This window comes from Eschrichtius robustus, chromosome 17 (genome assembly GCF_028021215.1).
Source record: "Eschrichtius robustus isolate mEscRob2 chromosome 17, mEscRob2.pri, whole genome shotgun sequence".
NCBI lineage: Eukaryota > Metazoa > Chordata > Mammalia > Artiodactyla > Eschrichtiidae > Eschrichtius > Eschrichtius robustus.
In genome coordinates, this window is record NC_090840.1 from 69,089,616 (window position 1) to 69,112,899 (window position 23,284).

Consider the following 23,284-nt stretch of genomic DNA (forward strand, 5'->3'; position numbering starts at 1 on the left):
TTAGAAATCGGTAAGATAAGAGCTTGGAATTTTTTATTTTTTGGTTTGTTTGTTTTTACTTTCCAGGGATGGCAATTTGGGGCTGCAATTGGCGTGGCCCTTCAAATCAGGAAAAAAAGAGGCTTAGTAAGGCTAATCTCAAATAAGACCATAATAATAATAAAAAGGAGTGCAAATGAAAACACTGTCAGAGAGCATGCAGTGAGTGAGTGCTCCCCTTACAATGCCTGGGGTGATTTTGTGTTCATGAGTAATGAGTCTGCAGTCTGTGATCAAGATTAGAGTACTGAATCCAGAGACCATTGCTGGATTTTGGTATGCTTTACAGTTCACTTATGTTGTTATTTTTATTCACAAGGCCATTTGATATAGTAGGCTGTTGAATCAGACAGGCCCCAGTTTGCATCCTGGGCACTTAATTATCTATCTGACCTTAAATAAGGTCTGGATTTAGACTTCTCTTTTGTAAATAGGAACGGTAATATTTATTTCATAGTGCTGCTGTGAGATTTCAGTACGTCTGTACAATGTATCTAGTACTAAAGGAAACTCTTTTCTTCCCACTTTTCCTAGCTTATGGCCTTCTTAAGTACTTATGCTCTACTTAAAAATAAAGCATTTTCTAAAGAACTGAAGGAACATCCTTTAGTTACCACATCCTTTAGAAAATAGATGAATCATTCAATAGCTAATAACAGAAAAGTAATTAGTGGCATGATGATGAACTCTTCTGAATGGCTAAGTGGCAAATTAAACTTCAGGAATGCCCCAAACGATAGCATTATAAACTGCATAAGTTTAATAAATGGGTTCCCACAGGTTTATGCATCTTTTAGAACTGTTAGTTATTTCTTTTTTCTTTCTTTCTTTTTTTGAAAATTCAATAAAAACTTTTTTTAATCATCATAATCTCATTATCCAGATACAAGCCAAGACAACTCTCAGTACACAGTATTATCTTAATGGTTTAAAAATATACACATAGAAAATCTGGGGATCTCACTGCATGGGCTGTTTTACAGTCTTTTATCCATCTAACATTACGTGTAAAAATGTTACTTTAAAAAGCTGCATGATGTTCTCCTGGGGGTGTACCATACCTTATTTAATCATTCCCAACCTGTTTCCTATTTTTCTCAAGTTAAACTTTTATCCCGATCTCCTTCTTCAGAGAAACACTTAAAAGTTATTGGGGCAAAGGGAGTGCACTTTAATTTTTAATATTTTTTTCTTAAATTACAGAAAACTTGTCTTCACCATCAGATCCACTCCAGAGAAAGTCTAGGGTGGCTTTAATCCAGTTCAATTCAAACCACCCCAAATTCTCTTCCACTACTGTTTTCAAGGTCTTAAAGAACATCTACCAGCACAATCGCACAGACCTGTTGGTTATTAGGATATTTTTCTCATTTCTTGAAGCAGAAAGTCTAGGGGAAACCTCCAAACTTGAGAAGTCAAGTTCCCGTACCTGCCCTGGGCTTATGGACTCCTTCTTTAGCCTAGAGTTACTTCAACACTGCCTCCTGGTGGTAGAGAGAAGAGGTATTTTATAAACAGATTACAGGTGTAGGAGGTATTGGTTTGATTGGCTAATAAAAGTCCAAATGAGAACTAAATTCTGAGAACAAAAAAGGAACAATATCAGATCAAATCAGTATGTTTCCTACTCTGAGCAAGAAACCATGTTTCTTGGATTTGAGAATCCTTTTATAAAATATGAGCAATGGGCGTTCCTTTGGCAGACGAAAGACTGAGGAAGACTCACAGATTGGTTGAACAAGGGATACAAGGATTATTTCATTTTAGTGCCTTTGGGAGGAACACTGTTTTTCCTTGTCGTCATTATAGTAAACTGGTGAACACCCAGGGAATTCAGCCAAAGACTAGTAAAATATCAGAGTTGGAAAAGGTAGTAAGCATCCTTGAAGTCTAACTCGCCTTATTATAGTAAATGACTAGACCAAAATCACACAGGCAATTAGTGGCAGATCTTAGGGCCTGGAATAGTCATTTTTCACTGAGCCTTTATTAAGTGCCAGGTATTGTGCTAGATCATAACGGTATAGTGGTAAAAATTCAATATAGCCCCTGCCCTAATGGAGCCATTGGCACATTGATAGCTATACCCATTGTCTTCTATTGTGAGAAGACTGTGAAATAAATGCTCTTCAAAAGTGATATTTGGAGACTTCCCTGGCAGTCCAGTGGTTAAGACTCCCCACTTCCACTACAGGGTGCACGGGTTTGATCCCTGGTCGGGGAACTAAGATTCTGCATGCCATGTAGCGCGGCCAAAAAAAAAAAAAACCTGATATTTGCTTGTATGGAGATGTGTCATCAGGCTGGACAGTGAAATTCCTGGGAGTTTAGATTCCCTACCATAGGCAGGATTCTATGTTATGCATAGGCAGGCCTAGCATAGGCCCCTGCTTAATTTAAAATTGTCAAGAGCAATGATGTCAAGCCCTCATAGAGGATAAAAAATGAAGCCTTTAACATTTAAGTTATAATAGATGGATCTCATTTTCACATTACTGTCGTATGCCTATAGAAGTTTGGGTGGGTCCAGGATCTCTGGTCCCCTCTGTGGAAAGTCAGAGCTTACTCATTTTAGCCAACGTGGAAGGAGTTTACCTGTCACTGTTTAAAGTCATTACGCCATGCAACACTGAAAGTGTCTAAGTATGAAACTCATGAATTAGTTTACAACATATCTCGTCATCATGATTAATGTGGTTAAATAATAGTACATGGACTCTGTCCTTTTCTACTAGTGTGATGAACTCCCAATGCATTTCAGTATAGAGGTCCCAATTATCTCAAAAGTCACTGTTGATAGTTTTTAGACTTTCATGTTTACCTAAGCAGAGAAGACCACTGTGTGTGTGTGTGTGTGTGTGTGTGTGTGTGTGTGTGTGTGTGTTTAGTTGTCCCTTTCTCTCCAACCACTTTGCCAAGGTGACACAATATGGCTCTAAGGAAGTTCCCCCTTAACTTCTTAATTCTAATCTAATTTTCCCGGATGGTTAAGGGGCAAGTGATCACCAAGTACTCATTTTATTGACAATTTAAGGATTTATGGTTTTTATACTAGTATTATAAGGATTTAAAACACATAGACCCTTATTTTCCATCATATAAAATGTTCTTTCCAAGTTGTTTTGAACAAATTATCTCTTTGCTTTCACACATGTTTGAGGAAGTATCTTTCTGGCTCAAGTTTAAGTGGGATCAGTGATACCTGTCTCTTACAGGGATATTTTAAGAAGCAACTTGGATAATCCAGGTAAAATGCTTAGCACAGTACTAGGCACTTATGTGCCCAATAAATAGCAATTTCTTTTATTATTTGATAAAATAATTGGCAAATGAGCTGATAATTGGCAATCAGCACAAGTCCAAGTAGGCAGGTAGCTATCAGCACATCACATTATAGACGTCATGGACCCAGTCATAGGGAGGTTTGTGCCCAAGATATAAACTTGTATCCATGGTGAAGGTGGATAAGATATAGAGCAAGTGTATAATTATTGTGAAATTGTGCCATGAGATGGAAATCTGTCATTGGAGGCTCCAAGGACAAAATAGGCTATTTCAAGGCATGATTGATAAACAAATGAGGGAACTCCTATTCTGGGAATTAGAATCTCAAATCCAAGCCAACCAGTTAGAAGTGATCCTTTCATAGGGATACACATCCCTCCATAGGGTGTAAGGACAAACACACCCTCCCAAATCTTTATCAGTGTTGCACACTTCAGGGCTCCGCTAGCGAGGCTAGAGGGGGGAAGGGCAGAACCAGCAAGTGGTTCAATTCTCCAATGGTAGAGTTAGAAATGGTTGAGAGAAAGAAGACTTTAATTATGAGTCCAGGAAAATGTGTATCTGTGCATCTAAGAAAATTAGCCATTAAACGTCCACAAAGAAATTGATCCCCAAACAAATTCTGGAAGTTCTGTGTTCAAGGGGGAAAAAAAAAGAAAAAGAAAAAGCAAAGATTTGGAGTAAAGATTTTGTGTGTGATTTCCCACTCAACTTTGGACAAAATACTTACCCTTTCAGAATCTTAATTTTGTCCTCTGCAATAATAGTGCATATTGGGACTTCCCTAGAGATCCAGTGGTTAAGAATCTACGCTCCCAATGCAAGCGGTGCAGGTTCGATCCCTGGTTGAGGAACTAAGGTCCTGAATGCCACACAGGCACAGACAAAAAAAAAAAATAGTGCATATTAGAAATACAGAACTATTATGGCAAATGATAAAGTGCATAGGGAAGCATGCAGATTGTAAATACTGTAAAGTGCTTGTCATTATTTTTACCCACTCTTCCCTGCTGTGCCTTTCTCCATCCTCTTCCTTCTCTTTCTGACCAAAGAACACATTCTCTTACATTCAGAAGACAGTAGGTTAGACCAATGCCCTCTCCCCTCCTATGAGCCTTGGCAATAGGAGTAGAGGAATCTCCACTGCCTTGTGCCCTCACAGGTCAAATGAACAGAGGCTCTGGCTAGGTGGCAGTGACCTAGGAGCCAGACAGCTCGGAACCTAAACTCGTTAGTTCATGACCTCTCATTCCTTGCTCTTAGCAGAACGAAGACAGCACCTGCCACAGAACTATCCCAAATAGGTAGAGAACTCCCAAGAAGCTCTCCTTTTTATGGGAGGTTCTCTTTTGCCTGTGGATCCCATTAAATTATCTACCCTCTTCTAATCTTATGGTTTATTTTTTGATTAGTATGATGGTCTTTCCATCTAGAAGATCAACTGGCTTTTTTTTTTTTTTTCTATAGGTTATCTGAAGCCTCTTCTGCCATTCTGTACCTGTGGAAATGAGAAGAGGGAAGCTATCTTATTTCAGGGGCAGGGAGGGGACCCTGTGAATGATGCAATCATTTCTTATGGGAAGAGAAACACACTTGTGTGTTTTTAATATATAAAACCCATCCAAAGTTGTAGTAACAAAGGGCGTTGCAGAGGAATTTGAGATTATTCTCTGATGAGAAGAGAACCATGACATCACAGGGGAGGGATCTGCACCAGTTTCATTGGAGTTTCATTGTAGTCAGAGCCTGTTGCCTAATTTCATTTCTAGTTGGGGTTAAACCATTTAAAACTTACATCTGTCTGCATATCTTGCTGCTTACAGTTTTGGCAAAAGATGGAACACAGGTATAACCATCAAAATAAATTTATGGAGGGATCATTATTTGTTATTGTCGTTGTTTTAATAGTTGCTTTGGGATTCATATTTTTCCCCCTACTCTAATAGTGATTTTTATGATACTGAGCTAAAAACCTTTCACTCTGCTCTGAAACACAATGTATTTTTCTTTCTTTCACAAATGATTATCACAGAATTCATGTGGTTTTCCCACAGAGAGGAATTACTATGTCGATACACTAAGTTTTCAGATTGCACACATCTTCACCATTCTGCCCCTCTAGGTTTGTGTACTTTTTATTTCTGGCAGAAATTTCTCAACATCCAAGCCTGAAGCAAAAAGTTGGAAACAGATTTTTCTCCAGGGATATCTTTTTCTACATTCAGGAAAATGTTTTATTTTTCCTTCACTCAGATTGAAGGGTCTTGAACCCTCAGCAAACTGAAAAGATTTCTATGATCATCTAGTTCAAAATCCTTATTTTTCAGATGAGAAAACAAAGTCAGCAAGCTGTCGACCCAGGACAGATACTGGTGTAGTTCCAGTCTAACTCCAAAGACCTATGAAGCAGGAATGCCAATGGTATGAGTTCTCATCCAAGTCTGAGTCTGAGTGTGAAGGAAGTAGAAGACCAAGGTCCCAGTTTGAAGACAGAGAGTGAGTTGTCTCCTACTCAGTCTTTTTGTTCCATTCAGCCTTCAGCGGATTGGATGGGCCCACCTGTACTGAAGAGGGCAATCTGCTTTACTCAGGCTACAGATTCAAATGAAAATCTCATTCAGAAATGCTCTCACAGAAAGACTCAGAATAATGTTTAACCAAACATCTGAGTACCCTGTGGCCGAGTCTAGTTGATATATACAGTTAACCATCACACTGTTCCATATCTGAAGACCCATTAATGTACTTGGCTAATGAATGAGTTTATGCTTTAGCTTTCAGGAAGAGTTATTGAGGGATAATATTACATTTCCCCTTCTTTCTGTCACTTCTGTGTCTGTGAGGGGAAGAAAATGGTATCAGGGTTTATTCCCTTAGTGTCGAATTATGCTACAGTCTTTAGGAGGCAGTGGTGGCAAAGAAAGTTTCCTTTAAATAAAAAAAAATATTTTGCTTATCTCCCAGTTATAATGATAAGTTAGTTTGGTTGGGTCACTTCCTTTAAAGTTGGGATCCTTAGGAGAAAACTCAATTATATTTTGTGGCATTGGGACAAAGACCATTTATCATCATCATGAGTTTAATTAGGAATGTTTGATGTCCATTTGTTTTTCCTGAAAAAGCTTTGGCTATTTTCATGTCCATGGTGAATTGGACAGTTGATATTAGATTCTATTACTTTATAATTATCATTTAACTCATAGTTAATTATATCATTCTATTCTAGTTGCAAATATTCAACTAATATCTTGTCTCCATTCCTGCTTCTGCCCCCAGCAACAGAAATCAGTCATGAAGGAAGAATCAAGACTAAGTAGTTTTTCCATTTGGCCCCATATCAAATGTATTTATCAACACCCAGAATTAGCTCAGCAAATCCAACTCAAACTGAGAAAGCTGCCTTCTTTTTCCATCTATACTGCCACTACTTTAGGTCAAATTCTCATCACCTCACCTGACTTGTTATGATGGCCTCCTCTTGGTCACCTTGCCTACATATTTCTTCTCCTCCAGCCTATTCTACTTATGTCTGATTCCACTTCCTAAACCTCAACTATGATCAAGTCATTACCCTTCTCAAACATCCTTTGTACTCGCTATTACCTCCTAAACAAAGGTTCACATCGTAACCTCATACTCAAAGCCCTCATGCAGAAGTGGATCCAAGTTTATATATATAAGCACTTAACTTGGCATAGAATAGGCACTCATGTGGTATTTGGTGACTGAAGGTATAAACACGGAGCACAGATCTGAGGACAGGTCTCGGCTGGGAGATGAGTCTTACACTCTTGGTTGATGGGGCAACCAGTTTTAAAGAAAAAAGGATTCATTCATCTATTCCACACTATCAATATTTTCAGTTTCTTTTAATTATTTCCTTTCTTTCTTTCTCTGGTTGTGCTGGTTCTTAGTTGCAACATGCTGCCTCCTTAGTTGTGGCACGTGAACTCTTAGTTGTGGCATGCGAACTCTTAGTTGCGGCACATGGTATCTAGTTCCCTGACCGGGGATCGAACCTGGGCCCCCTGCATTAGGAGTGCAGAGTCTTAACCACTGCACCACCAGGGAAGTCCCTCTTTTAATTATTTTCATCATAATCTTACTACTATTAGGCTAGTCTACTTTTTTTGGAATTTAGATGAGAACATGTTATTTATATAGAGAGGGCTTCAGGACATGGGTTCTCCGTCATTTCCTCCAAGAAACGTTTCTCTCCTAAGGACTTGATTTCTCTATCTATTTATCTCTCACCATTTACATGTTACTTCTACTCTGGAAAACAACCTCAGTTGGAACAGTTAATCCCTTTCAACTTGAAAAATTTTATTTATTAATGTGCTTACTCACCCAGAGATTATATTTGTTTTATATCTTTCTTACATAGTAAAGTGCCAGGAAATTCCCTTTGGATTGCTGATGGTAGCATCTACCCAACTCTACCCTCTGCTCCAGAAAAGTATGTGTCTATTGCCTGGAGTTGTTTTGGCGGTTCCTACGAGAAGGCAGGCTCCCTTAGGTGCATTGCTACATCACTGAAGATCACCTGTCCTAGGACTGTGAGTGTTTGTGTATGTGGTAGTGAGTGAGGTGGGGATGGGGAACATAGTCTTCTTGGGTTTTTGAAGATACCCTTCTTTACAAGGGTGGACAAATTGAATGCTATCCAGGTAAGCAAGAGAAGAGAAAGGGATCAGAGTCTCTACATTTTGAAATTTTAAAGAGATAAGCCTCTTTGAAAGCCATTATGAAACCCTGGGGAAGAAAAGAGGTTGTCATTTTAAATTCATGGGATGGTAGATGGGAGATCAAGTCCTAAAGATTTAAATATAAACCTCCTCAGGGCAGGAAACTTGTCCAGGTTGCCAGACATTGTACCTTCAGAGTCAAACATAGTACCTGGGTCATGGTAGACACTCCACATCTAGTAGGCACACTAAATGTTTATATATTTAGTACATGAATAAGTAAATGACCTAGCATAGCTGATTTGGCTCAATTGGAAGTGCTATGCATTTAAACACAAAAAACTGCAACCTTGAAAATACATGCCCAGAATACCCCAAGATGCGTTTGGAATCAAATGAGTGGGATTCTTCTACAAAGAACACAGTGGCCAGTTCAGGAGTCTGGATCAACAGGTGATCCTCTCTGTGTGACTGTCTAACCACTTTTCAACTTTAGCTTCATATAGTATTGAGAATCATTAGCAGTTGCGGGCTGGTGAGATTGTATCTCTGGCTCCCCTTGAGCGCAGAAACCTGCTTGATCCCTTCTTTTGGATGGTACAAGTCCTTAGAGTTCTTTGGGAAGTCAAAGTAAAACCTCAGGAGGAAAATCTTAGACTTCTTCCTGCCAAAAATACACCTGTGTTTTAATGTTATTACATAAACAATGAAAAAAACTGTGACTGCATTTTTTCTCTGAGCTTGTGGAGCAGTTCTTACTGAATGAATAAATAGATGAATAAATGAGACCAAGTTGGTAATCAGGCATAAGTCACAAGCAATAAACAGGCAGTGTCATTGCTTTCCTGGAGTTATTTATCAATACTCTGAATCACTCCTTTACTCAAACAGAAATGTAGCACATTACACAGAACCTTTATATGTAGGCTAAAACACCCACCACATACAATGGGATTAAAAACATGGTGAGGTGGAAAGAAGACTGGATTGGGCTCAGGTCATGTGACCCCCGACCTTGCAGGTAGCTCTACCATGTGGCTGTCCTGTGATGCTGGGCAATCACTATGTTCCCTGAGGGTCTCACCTCTGTCCTCTGAAAATTGATGAAGGTAGAGTCAATAATCTTTTCCTTTCAAGGCTTAAGATTCTTTTATCCCCTGAATGGGACATTTTGTCAAAGAGCTTCTTCCATCTAACAGTAACTTTTTACAGGCTATGCTGTGGCAAGTGAGAAACTGAAAAGATAGGATTAGTGGTTGTAAAACCAAAATGGCTTACAGGTTTTAAAAAGTAGTACTGTTCAGTGTCCTTTATTCATACAGCAAAATCTAGTGATGAACTCATCATTTCCATTATAAATTGAGTATTTCTTGGTGTTTATAAGTTGATTGGAACATTTAGCTTAGAATTTAATTTTGCCAAGTTTTCCAAGAGCTCTTAACACAAAAGTGATATTCTGCCATTAGGTAAGAAGCCACAGGAAAATAAATACATAGAAAAACACCAGTGACTTTAAAAACCAGATGCATACCTTCACAAGCCATTTAGAGAATCTTCTTCTCTTGGTTTTATCAAAGGTTAATACTTTAAGCCAAAGGAAGAAAACTGAAGAACAATTGTAAGGAAAAAATTGTGTGCATGATGAAAAAAATAAACAAGGGAGAAAAAAATAATCATGGTGTATTAGTTAAGAACTTAGGTTCTGGAGAGAGATTGACCTTCTGGATTGGAAGACCAGTTCTGCCAGCTCATAGTTATGTTGCTGTCAAAGGAAAGAACTGAGGCAGGATTCTCTGGGTTAAATGTCAAAGTAGTATTACACAGAAGAGAAAAATGACAAGTTCTGTCATAATCTACTTAAATCCTCAAAAATAGTGTGAGCTTTATAGCTAAAACGAGAACACAATTCAAATTTACAATTAGATGTTTTCCCAATAGGTAGAAAAAAGTGAGGAAAAAACACAGGCTGTGGCAAGAATAGGCTTCCAAAGCTCTTCAAAATTGGATTGCAGCCTACCAGAGGACTGGCCTAATTGGATGGGGTTCTTTGGAGACTGAGAACCGTGATGAGAATTTAAGGCTCCATCAGGGTGGACCCATTGTGATTGGGACAAAACATTTCTTTTATAGGATTTTGGACATTTAGAATATGAATTTCAAAAGTGCAAGATAGGCAATACATCATCTTAAAAGGAACACTGGACTTCTAGTTAAAGAATTGACAAACAAGATTACTCGAAAACACTTTCTAATAAAAAAATCCTATAAATGATGGATAAAATATAGCACACCTTCCTTTTAAATGTACCACTGAGCTCACAAGAATGCAAAATATGTCCTCAAGGGTCAGAAACAAAGCATAACTAAAAGTTAGATTGTTGGGAACACAGGCAAATACGACAAGTCCTCTGGGGGTTAGCAGGATGCGGGTAACTAGTTTTTGATATCCAACCAGGGACAGGAAAGAAAACCTTAAACCTGTGTTTTGTTGTAAGCTGGAACTGGCATCCTTCAACTGGGTTTAGAATCTGTGGAGGTCCACATTCAAAGCAAAAGATTGGACTACTAGAAAAATCCACCTACCACATAGGTTGATAGGAAGAAAATCTTGCTCTAACTAGGCTCTAGATTAAAAAAAAAGTTTCCACTGAGAATTTATACTGCAGACTTATTCTTCCTGAGTTTTGATACTAGAAACAGTTATATCTACCAGGGATTCATTGCAGAAACAAATGCAAAGTACTATAGAAAGACTACCATTCATACTATTCTGTAGAAGATTTCCACAGATTAAACCTTAAGGACAATGAGCTCACAATCTAAAATTTCCAAACACATTAAAAAACAAGCAACCATGAGAAAATCAGCCGACAAAGGATTGAGCCACACCCCAGCACAAGAACCTCACGTAAGGAATTACTGAATAGAGATTACAAAATCATTGAGTTTAAATAATTAAAATTACAAAAAGGAAAATTAAAAAGGGAAAACCTCAAAAAAATCAAGCAGATCTGGAAATAGAGTCAAATGAGACTACTAGAAGGAAAAAATATTACAGACAAAAACATTCAATTAATGGTATGACAGAGACTTATAACACACCTTCCCCCCCTTCCATTCTTCCATTCTCTTCTCCCTAATAAAATCCTGGGGAATGTACCTACCTGTAACAAACAAACAAACAGAAACAGAACAAAAACATTCCTGGGCTCCCACATAAGTGCAGCCATGTGACTAAGTTGTAGTCAATGAAATACTAGCTAAGTTTGTTGGCTAATTTCCAGGAGCCACGTTGTAACTTTAAGAATGGAAGCCATGAAAAGAATCTGAAAAAGAATATACATATATATCTGAATCACTTGATTGTACATCTGAAACTAACACAACATTGTAAATTAACTATACTTCAAAAAAAATGGTTAAAAAAAAAAGAATGGAAGCCAAATGCTAAAGATTCTTACTACTTCATAGAACTGCCATAAGAGCCTGAAAAGGCATAGTTTTGGGTATCTTCTATAGGAGAGAAACAATAAGCTTATATTACTAAGCCACTGGTTTTTTTTTTCTGATTTTTATTATAGGCAACTGAACCTAATTATAATCATGATAGAAAAATTAAACAGCAGAATAGGCTCTGTTGAAGAAAGAATTGGTAAACTAATAGAAATGAGGAAATTTTCCAGGGAGCTTCAAAGAGGGATAATGAGATAAAAAATATGAAATTGGAGAACTGTGGAAGATAGAATGAAAAGTGCGTGTGCATGTGTGTGTGTGTGTGTGTGTGTGTGTGTGTGTGACTGAAGAAGAGTAGACAGAGTTTGGGGAGGAGCAGCGGCCTGGTAAATGTGCAGGGAAGGAAAGAAACGTTTGACGAGACTGGCTGAGAGTTTTCTAGAATTTTGAGTCTTCAGCTTCAGAAAGTATGTACCAAGATAATATATATACATATATATACATATATATATGTATATATATATATATACATCAATCCATACCTACATATTTATTTCTTGGTAAACTATAAAACATGCAATACAGAGATCACAAATGCCACCAGAAAAAAAAGACAAAGTTTCTTCAAGGGAACAAAAGTAATATGGGGAGGAGTTCAATAAAAATAAGCCAAAAGGGGTGGACCTTCAAGATGGTGGAGGAGTAAGATGTGGAGATCACCTTCCTCCCCATAAATACACCAAAAATACATCTACATGTGGAACAACTCCTACAGAACACCTACTGAATGCTGGCAGAAGACCTCAGACTTCCCAAAAGGCAAGAAAATCCCCACGTACCTGGGTAGGGCAAAAGAAAAAAAAAAAACAGAGACAAAAGAATAGGGATGGGACCTGCACCAGTGGGAGGGAGCTGTGAAGGAGGAAAGGTTTCCACACACTAAGAAGCCCCTTCACTGGCGGAGAGGCGGCATGGGAAAGGGGGAAGCTTCGGAGACATGGATGAGAGCACAGCAACAGGGATGCAGAGGGCAAAGTGGAGAGATTCCTGCAAAGAGGATCAGTGCCGACCAGCATTCACCATACTGAGAGGTTTGTCTATTCACCCCCCCAGGGCGGGTGGGGGCTGGGAGCTGAGGCTCGGACTTTGGAGGTCGGACCCCAGGGAGAGGACTGGGGTTGGCTGCGTGAACACAGCCTGAAAGGGGCTAGTGCACTACAGCTAGCTGGGAGGGAGTCCGGGAAAAATTCTGGACCTGCCTAAGAGGCAAGAGACCATTGTTTCAGGGTGTGTGAGGAGAGGGGATTCGGAGCACCACCTAAATGAGCTCCAGAGACGGGCGCAAGCCACGGCTATCAGCATGGACCCCAGAGACGGGCATGATGCTAAGGTTGCTGCTGCAGCATTCAAGAAGCCTGTGTGCAACCACAGGCCGCTATCCACAACCCCTGGGAGTTTGTGCAGCCCACCACTGCCAGGGTTCCGTGATCCAGGAACAACTTCCCTGGGAGAACACATGGCGTGCCTCAGGCTGCTGCAATGTTACGTCAGCCTCTGCCACCGCAGGCTAACCCTGCAATCCATACCCCTCCTCCCCTCTGACCTGAGTGAGCCAGAGCCCCCTAATCAGCTATTGCTTTAACCCCCTCCTGTCTGGGTGAAGAACATATGCCCTCAGACGACCTACACGCAGAGGCTGGTCCAGATCCAAAGCTGAACCCCAGGAGCTGTGCAAACAAAGAAGAGAAAGAGAAATCTCTCCCAGCAGCCTCAGAAGCAGCGGATTAAATCTCCACAATCAACTTGATGTACTCTGCATCTCTGGAATAACTGAATAGACAATGAATCATCCCAAAATTGAGGCGGTGGACTTTGGGAGCAACTGTAGACTTGGGGTTTGCTTACTGCATCTAATTTGTTTCTGGTTTTATGTTTATCTTAGTTTATTATTTAGAGCTTATTATCATTGGTAGATTTGTTTATTGATTTGGTTGCTCTCTTCTTTCTTTCTTTTTTTTATTACTTTAAAAATTTTTTATTTTTAATAATATTTTCTTTATTTTTTATTTTAATAACTTTATTTATTTTATTTTATTTTGCTTCTTTCTTTCTTTCTTTTCTTTTCTCCCTTTTCTTCTGAGCCGTGTGGCTGACAGGGACTTGGTGCTCCAGCCGGGTGTCAGGACTGAACCTCTGAGTTGGGAGAGCCAAGTTCAGGACATTGGTGCACCAGAGACCTCCCGGCCCCACATAATATCAAACAGTGAAAGCTCTCCCAGAGATCTGCATCTCAATGCTAAGACCCAGCTCCACTCAACGACCAGCAAGCTACAGTGCAGGACACCCTATGCCAAACAACTAGCAAGACAGGAACACAACCCCACGCATTAGCAGAGAGGCTGCCTAAAATCATAATAAGTTCATAGACACCCCAAAACACACCACCGGATGGGGTCCTGCCCACCAGAAAGACAAGATCTAGCCTCATCCACCAGAAAACAGGCACCAATCCCCACTACCAGGAAGCCTACACAACCCACTGAACCAACCTTACCCACTGGGGACAGACACCAAAAGCAAAGGGATCTACGAACCTGCAGCCTGCGAAAAGGAGACCCCCAAACACAGTAAGTTAAGCAAAATGAGAAGACAGAGAAATATGCAGCAGATGAAGGAGCAAGGTAAAAACTCACCAGAACAAACAAATGAAGTGGAAATAGGCAGTCTACCTGAAAAAGAATTCAGAGTAATGATAGTAAAGATGATCCAAAATCTTGGAAATAGAATGGAGAAAATACAAGAAACATTTAACAAGGGCCTAGAAGAACTAAAGAGAAAACAAACAATGATGAACCACACAAGAGATGAAATTAAAAATTCTCTAGAACGAATCAATAGCTGAATAAATGAGGCAGAAGAACGGATAAGGGACCTGGAAGATAAAATAGTGGAAATAACTACCGCAGAGCAGAATAAAGAAAAAAGAATGAAAAGAATTGGGGATGGTCTCAGAGACCTCTGGGACAACATTAAATGCACCAACATTTGAATTATAGGGGTCCCAGAAGAAGAAGAGAAAAAGAAAGGGACTTAGAAAATATTTGAAGAGATTATAGTTGAAAACTTCCCTAACATGGGAAAAGAAATAGTCAATCAAGTCCAGGAAATACAGAGAGTCCCATAAAGGATAAATCCAAGGAGAAACATGTCAAGACACATTAATCAAACTAGCAAAAATTAAATACGAAGAAAAAATATTAAAAGCAGCAAGGGAATAGCAACAAATAACATACAAGGGAATCCCCATAAGGTTAACAGCTGATCTTTCAGCAGAAATTCTGCAAGCCAGAAGGGAGTGGCAGGACATATTTAAAGTGATGAAAAGGAAAAAACTATAACCAAGATGACTCTACCCAGCAAGGATCTCATTCAGATTCGACAGAGAAATTGAAACCTTTACAGACAACCAAAAGTTAAGAGAATTCAGCACCACCAAACCAGCTTTACAACAAATGCTAAAGGAACTTCTCTAGGCAGGAAACAGAAGAGAAGGAAAAGACCTACAATAACAAACCCAAAACAATTAAGAAAATGGTAATAGGAACATACATAATGATAACTACCTTTAATGTAAATGGATTAAATGCTCTAACCAAAAGACATAGACTGGCTGAATGGATATAAAAATAAGAACTGTATATATTCTGTTTACAAGAGACCCATTTCAGACCTAGGGACACATACAGACTGAAAGTTAGGGGATGGAAAAAGATATTCCATGCAAGTGGAAATCAAAAGAAAGCTGGAGTAGCAATTCTCATATCAGAACAAATAGAGTTTAAAATAATGACTATTAAAAGAGACAAAGATGGACACTACATAATGATCAAAGGTTCAATACAGGAAGAAGATATAACAATTGTAAATATTTATGCACCCAACATAGGAGCACCTCAATTCATAAGGCATATGCTAACAGCCATAAAAGGGGAAATCGGCAGCAACACAATAACAGTAGGGGACGTTAACAACCCACTTTCACCAATGGTCAGATTATCCAAAATGAAAATAAATAAGGAAACACAAGCTTTAAATGATACATTAAACAAGATGGACTTAATTGATATTTATAGGCAATTCCATCCAAAAAGAACAGAATACACTTTCTTCTCAAGTGCTTATTGAATATTCTCCAGAATAGATCATATCTTGGGTCACAAATCAAGCCTTGGTAAAGTAATAAAATTGAAATTGTAACAAGTATCGTTTCCAACCACAACACTATGAGACTAGATATCAATTACAGGAAAAAATCTGTAAAAAATCAAACACATGGAGGCTAAACAATACACTACTAAATAAACAAGAGATCACTGAAGAAATCAAAGAGGAAATAAAAATACTTAGTAACAAATGACAATGAAAATACCGTGACCCAAAACTTATAGGAGGCAGCAAAAGTAGTTCTAAGAGGGGAGTTGATAGCAATACAATCCTACCTCAAGAATCAAGAAACATCTCAAATAAACAACTTAACCTTACACCTAAAGCAATTAGAGAAAGAAGAACAGAAAAACCCCAAAGTTAGCAGAAGGAAAGAAATCATAAAGATCAGATCAGAAATAAATGAAAAAGAAATGAAGGAAATGATAACAAAGATCAATAAAACTAAAAGCTGGTTCTTTATGAAGATAACAAAATTGATAAACCATTAGCCAGACTCATCAAGAAAAAAAGGAAGAAGACTCAAATCAACAGAATTATAAATGAAAAAGGAGAAGTAACAACTGACACTGCAGAAATACAAATGACCATGAAAGATTACTACAAGCAACTATATGCCAATAAAATGGACAACCTGGAAGAAATGGACAAATTCTTAGAAAAGCACAACCTTCCAAGACTGAACCAGGAAGAAATAGAAAATATAAACAGACCAATCACAAGCACTGAAATTGAGAGTGTGATTAAACATCTTCCACCAAACAAAAGTCCAGGACCAGATGGCTTCACAGGCGAATTCTATCAAATATTCAGAGAAGAGCTAACGCCTATCCTTCTCAAACTCTTCCAAAATATAGCAGAGAGAGGAACACTCCCAAACTCATTCTACAAGGCCACCATCACCCTGACACCAAAGCCATGCAAAGATGTCACAAAGAAAGAAAACTACAGGCCAATATCACTGGTGAACATAGACGCAAAAATCCTCAGCAAAATACTAGCAAACAGAATCCAGCAGCACATTAAAGGATCATACACCATGATCAAGTGGGGTTTATCCCAGTAATGCAAGGAATCTTCAATATATGCAAATCAATCAATGTGATAAACCATATTAACAAACTGAAGGAGAAAAACCATATCATCATCTGAATAGATGCAAAAAAAGCTTTTGACAAAATTCAACACTCATTTATGATAAAAAACCCTCCAGAAAGTAGGCATAGAGGGAACTTACCTGCACATAATAAAGGCCATATATGACAAACCCACAGCCAACATCGTTCTCAATGGTGAAAAACTGAAACCATTTCCACTATGATCAGGAACAAGACAAGATTGCCCACTCTCACCACTATTATTCAACATAGTTTTGGAAGTTTTAGCCACAGCAATCAGAGAAGAAAAAGAAATAAAAGGAATCCAAATTGGAAAAGAAGTAAAGCTGTCACTGTTTGCAGATGACAGGATACTATATGTAGAGAATCCTAAAGATGCTACCAGAAAACTACTAGATCTAATCAATGAATTTGGTAAAGTAGCAGGATACAAAATTAATGCACAGACATCTCTTGCATTCCTATAAACTAATGATGAAAAAATCTGAAAGAGAAATTAAGGGAAGACTCTCATTTATCATTGCAACAAAAAGAATAAAATACCTAGGAATAAACCTGTCTAAGGAGACAAAAGACCTGTACGCAGAAAACTATAAGACTCTGATGAAAGAAACTAAAGATAATACAAACAGATGGAGAGATATACCATGTTCTTGGATTGGAAGACTCAACATTGTGAAAATGGTTATACTACCCAAAGCAACCTACAGATTCAATGCAACCCCTATCAAACTACCAATGGCATTTTTCACAGAACTAGAACAAAAAGTTTCACAATTTGTATGGAAACACAAAAGACCCCAAATAGCCAAAGCAATCTTGAGAAAGAAAAACAGAGCTGGAAGAATCAGACTCCCTGACTTCAGACTCTACTACAAAGCTGCAGTAATCAAGACAGTATGGTACTGGCACAAAAACAGAAATATAGATCCATGGAACAGGATAGAAAGCCCAGAGATAAACCCATGCACATATGTCACCTTATCTTTGATAAAGGAGGCAAGAATATACAATGGAAGACAGCCTCTTCAATAAGTGGTGCTGGCAAAACTGGACAGCTACATGTAAAAGAATGAAATTAGAACACTTCCTAACACCATACACAAATGGATTAAAGACCTAAATGTAAAGCCAGACACTATCAAACTCTTAGAGGAAAACATAGGCAGAACACTCTATGATATAAATCACAGCAAGATCCTTTTTGACCCACCTCCTAGAGAAATGGAAATAAAAACAAAAATAAACAAATGGGACCTAATGAATCTTAAAAACTTTTGAATAGCAAAGGAAACCATAAACAAGGGAAAAGACAACCCTCAGAATCGGAGAAAATATTTGCAACCAAGCAACTGACAAAGGATTAATCTCCAAAATATATAAGCAACTCATGCAGCTCAATATAAAAAAAAAAGAACAACCCAATCCAAAAATGAGCAGAAGACCTAAATAGACATTTCTCCAAAGAAGACAAACAGATTGCCAACAAACACATGAAAAGATGCTCAGCCTCACTAATCATTAGAGAAATGCAAATCAAAACTACAATGAGGTATCACCTCACACCGGTCAGAATGGTTATCATCAAAAAATCTACAAACAGTAAATGCTGGAGAGGGTGTGGAGAAAAGGGAACCCTCTTGCACTGTTGGTGGAAATGTAAACTGATACAGTCACTATGGAGAACAGTATGGAGGTTCCTTAAAAAACTAAAAATAGAACTACCATATGACCCAGCAATCCCACTACTAGGCATATACCCTGAGAAAACCATAATTCAAAAAGATACATGTACCACAATATTCACTGCAGCAGTATTTACAATTACCAGGACATGGAAGCAACCTAAATGTCCATCGACAGATGAATGGATGAAGAAGATGTGGCACATATATACAATGGAATATTACTCAGCCATAAAAGGAATGAAACTGAGTTATTTGTAATGGGGTGGATGGACCTAGAGTCTACCATACAGAGTGAAGTAAGTCCTAAAGAGAAAAACAAATACCGTATGCTAACGCACATATATGGAATCTAAAAAAACGGTACTGATGAACCTAGTGGTAGGGCAGAAATAGAGACGCAGATGTAGAGAACCGATTTGAGGACACAGAGGGGGAAGGGGAAGCTGGGATGAAGTGAGAGAGTAGCATTGACATATATACACTACCAACTATAAAATGGATAGCTAGTGGGAAGCAGCCACATAGCACAGGGAGATCAGCTCGGTGCTTTGTGTCCACCTAGAGGGGTGGGATAGGGAGGGTAGGAAGGAGAGGCAAGAGGGAGGAGATATGGTGATATATGTATATGTATAGCTGATTCACTTTGTTATAAAGCAGAAAATAACACACCATTGTACAGCAATTATACTACAATAAAGATGTTAAAAAATAAAATAAGCCAAAAGATAATTGGAGACTGGAATACTATTTTCAAAATGTTGGTAGAGAAAGGACAACCTCGTATTCTATAACCAGCTAAAATATAACTTAAATATGAGGAGAAAATAGAAACATCTCCATCTCTAAAAGCCAAAGAGCTTTCACTTCTAAACCCTGAAAGAACTGCTGAAGGAAATACTTCAGAATGAAGAAAGTTAAACCTAGGGAGAAAAGAAATGATTGAAGAAATAGTGAGCAAATAAACTTGCAAACATATGCATAAATCTAAGTAAGTATTGACTATGCAAAATAATAACATATGAATGCCTCATTGTGGGGTTTAAAAATTTGAGGTGTAACTCATTGGCTAACAATAACACACGAGGCAAGAGATCCTGATCCGAGTTTAAACATCCTAAGTTCCTTCAGTTTCTACAGAGGAAAGTAGACGTATTGATAAACATTAGATTTTGCTAAATAACATTTAAAGGAAAGCTCTAAAATATTAGAAATAAAAGGGTAAATGTGTGGAGCTAATATTTAGGTAAATTTAAATAAATTTTGACTTTTAAAACAATAATAGGGTTTCCCTGGTGGCGCAGTGGTTGAGAGTCCGGCTGCCAACGCAGGGGACACGGGTTCGAGCCCTGGTCTGGGAAGATCCCACATGCCGCGGAGCAACTAGGCCCGTGAGCCACAATTACTGAGCCTGTGCATCTGGAGCCTGTGCTCCGCAACAAGAGAGGCCGCGATAGTGAGAGGCCGCAACAAGAGAGGCCGCGATAGTGAGAGGCCCGCGCACCGCGATGAAGAGTGGCCCCCGCTTACCACAACTAGAGAAAGCCCTCGCGCAGAAACGAAGACCCAACACAGCCATAAATAAATAAATTTAAAACAATAATATGTGTGACCTGTGGGATTTACAATATATACAGAATTAAAATATATGACAAAAATAGCTTAAAGACTAGGGGGTAGAGATGAAGTTGGTAAATTGATTTTAAAATGTTCTCGGGCTTTTCATTTGTCTGGAAATTGGAAAAAATACTAATTTGAGTAGACTGTAATAAGAATACATTTACCATTTTTAACTTAACACTAAAAGAATAATAAGTGAATAAATAACAATAAACTTATGGAAGGGAAATGGATAATTTTAAAATTCTACCTTACTGAAATTATGGAACACCTAAACCAGAACAAAAGATAGATTGCTTCCAAAGGAATAAAAATACAACTGAGGGTAGAATTCTCAATGGGAATAGCAGCAAAAAGACAAGTACTTTTTAAAAAAGTCAAGTAGAAGGACAAAGAAACTGAGAACAAATGAGAAAAACAAAATAAATAGGATAATGGTAGATTTAAAATCAAATATGTCAGCAAATACATTTTATCATAAATGGATATTGAATTTTATCAAAAGCTTTTTCTGCATCTACTGAGATAATCATATAATTTTTATTCTTCAATTTATTAACGTGGTGTATCACACTGACTGGAGATTTGAGGATATTGAAAAATCCTTGCATCCCTGGGATAAATCCCACTTGATCATGGTGTATGGTTCTTTTAATATATTGTTGGATTCGGTTTGCTAGTACTTTATTGAGGATTTTTGCATCTATGTTCATCAGTGATATTGGGCTGTAATTTTCTTTTTTTGTGGTATCCTTGTCTGGTTTTGGTATCAGGGTGATTGTGGTCTCATAGAATGAGTTTGGGAGTATTCCTTCCTCTGCAACTTTTGGGAATAGTTTCTGAAGGATATGTGTTAACTCTTTTTTAGGTGTTTGATAGAATTTGCCTGTGGGGCCATCTGGTCTTGGACTTTTGTTTAAACAAAAATGCGGTAAATGTCTTTTATAAAACAAAGGTAATAAAACTGAGTTTTTACAAGTTCAATCCTGCTTACAAGAGACACACCTGAAATATGGGAACCCAGAAAGGTCGAAAGTAAAAGAATAAAAAATATATCATGCAAAAATTAATCAAAATAAAATCAGACTAGCCATACTAATAACAACAAAGTAGCCTCTAAAGCAAGAATTAATATTGGAGACAAAGAGAAAGATTTCATAATGATAAAGAGGCCATTTGAATAGGAAGATATAATAATTCCCAATTTTTTTGCACCGAATGATAAAGCCTCAAAACATATGAAAAACAGAACTAAAGGGAGAATTAAACAATACACCATCGTGGCTGGCAATTTTAATACCTTATTTAACTAATAGAAAAAGCCAACAATAAAGAATTGGAAGATCTGAATATCAAGATTTTAAAATGTGAGCAATTCTCAGGGAATGATCACAGAGATGACATCTGATCACCTTTGCCACATAACAGAATCTCATCATGGGAGTGACACCCTGTCACTGTTGACTTATTCTTGGTCAGAAGCAAATTACAAGTTCCTCCTGCACCCAAGGGGAGGGGGTTAGACAAGGCCCTGCCTCATTGAGGGTCCCCTTGGCTGTCTCCCATATTTGATTTATATTTATAGATTGCCTATTATGTATCAGATATGGTGCTGGTGTGAGGACTGCTGAGTGAAACGGTCATCGCTGTCTGCTCTCAAGAAACCCCTAGTCTAAAGGGAAACAAAGACAAACATTTAATAAACAATATGTATGTGTAATGACAGAAATACGAAGGGCAGGACCTTCCCCATCCTAGTGGCAGGATGAAGGAGATCAGGAAGAATGCATGAATGAGGGCAAGCCTGAGCTGCTTCCGAAGAGATGGCATCTACAACCCAGGTGCAGAGAGTGGGGAAAGACATCAGGTAAAGGGGACAGTTGAGCGCGCTTCCCACGTGCCTGAGCCATGTTGCTGAAGGGCAAAAATAAAGTGCTTTTTAAAATCAGAGACATAAGAGGAAGGTAGGGGCCTTGTACACCTCTTTCGAAGGGTTCATCCCCTTGCCCTTGCGCTGTCGGTCATGGTTCATTTCTTACTTGTTTTGTCTTTCCAACTAGACTGTGACTGAGACTAGAGACCGTGGCTTAGGCATTTTACAACACCCTTGACAGCACGGATTTCTCTAGCAGTCAGTCCTGAACTTGGCACATGTGGATGGATTGGATCAATGAGCCAGCCAAAAGCACTCTTTCCTGGGAGTGACTGTTTGCGCTCTGGGACCCACCTGCCACCCCACCCAGACCCTGCGTGCGCTGCTGTGCGGCCTCTCACAGCTGCTCCCCTGACCCTGCCTCAGCGGCGGCTGCGTCACCGGGAGGACGAAGGGATCCCGGTGTACCGCGCGCACATGGCCTTGTTTGTGGTTAGCGGACCCCGAGGGAAGACAGGCTGCTCAGCCCGCGCCGCTCTGCGCGTTTCCTGTTGCTGTGTTTTGCAGGAGGGCGGGGCGTGTGGCGGCGGGTTCGGGTGGAGGGGTCGTGTTTGCAGCCAGGGATGACTCGCCCGCGCGCTGCTGTGCTCGTGCCCTGCTCCCCAAGCAGCAGAGGAGGGGAGCCGGGCTGTTCCTTTCAGGGCCGCCAGGTCCCTGAGCGACTGGGGGAACACCCGCTCCCTCTGCGAAGTGGGCAATGTTTAGGCTGGGCCTGGCGGGGAGAGTCGGCTGAGTCACTTGGGACGGAAGTAAACCCTGCTGCTGGGCTGGGGCTGGGAGGACAGGCGTCGTGCAAAACCCTCAGGCTCGCGGTTAAACCCGTCTCCCGTCTGCTGGAGATTTTGAGCCGCAAGACGGCCCTTAACCTGTGTCCCCGTCCCCACCCACACTCAGATGTAGCTTCTTTTGTGAGTGGCAGATGGCAATGTTCCGGTCACCCTGAGATCCAGGGCAGGAGGGCAGCCGGATTTAGAGGGTCTGGAAAAGATCTTAAAAAAAAAAAAAAAGAAAAAGTCAGCTGTCTTGTTCCCAGTATTTCTCAGCTCTGTGCCCTCCTGCACAATTTGAATTCCACTTCCTTCCTCTGTCCTCCCCACACCTCCCCTCCCCTCCAAACGAAAACAAAAACAAAAAACCCTTAGATCTCAGTCCCAGGATAGATCTGTTATTTTAAAAATTCTTTAAAAATAACTGTTATTTGATTGTGTTATTAAAGAAAAGCCAGAGCAGTTAGATCAG

General features: G+C 39.2%; 1 non-coding gene across 1 annotated transcript; it reads right to left on the reverse strand.

Annotated features, from left to right (window-relative positions):
- Nucleotides 1-7,322: 7,322 nt before the first annotated feature.
- TRNAR-CCU (transfer RNA arginine (anticodon CCU)) lies at nucleotides 7,323-7,395 on the reverse strand. The gene has a single exon. It is a non-coding gene; the product is annotated as a tRNA-Arg (tRNA).
- Nucleotides 7,396-23,284: the final 15,889 nt, after the last annotated feature.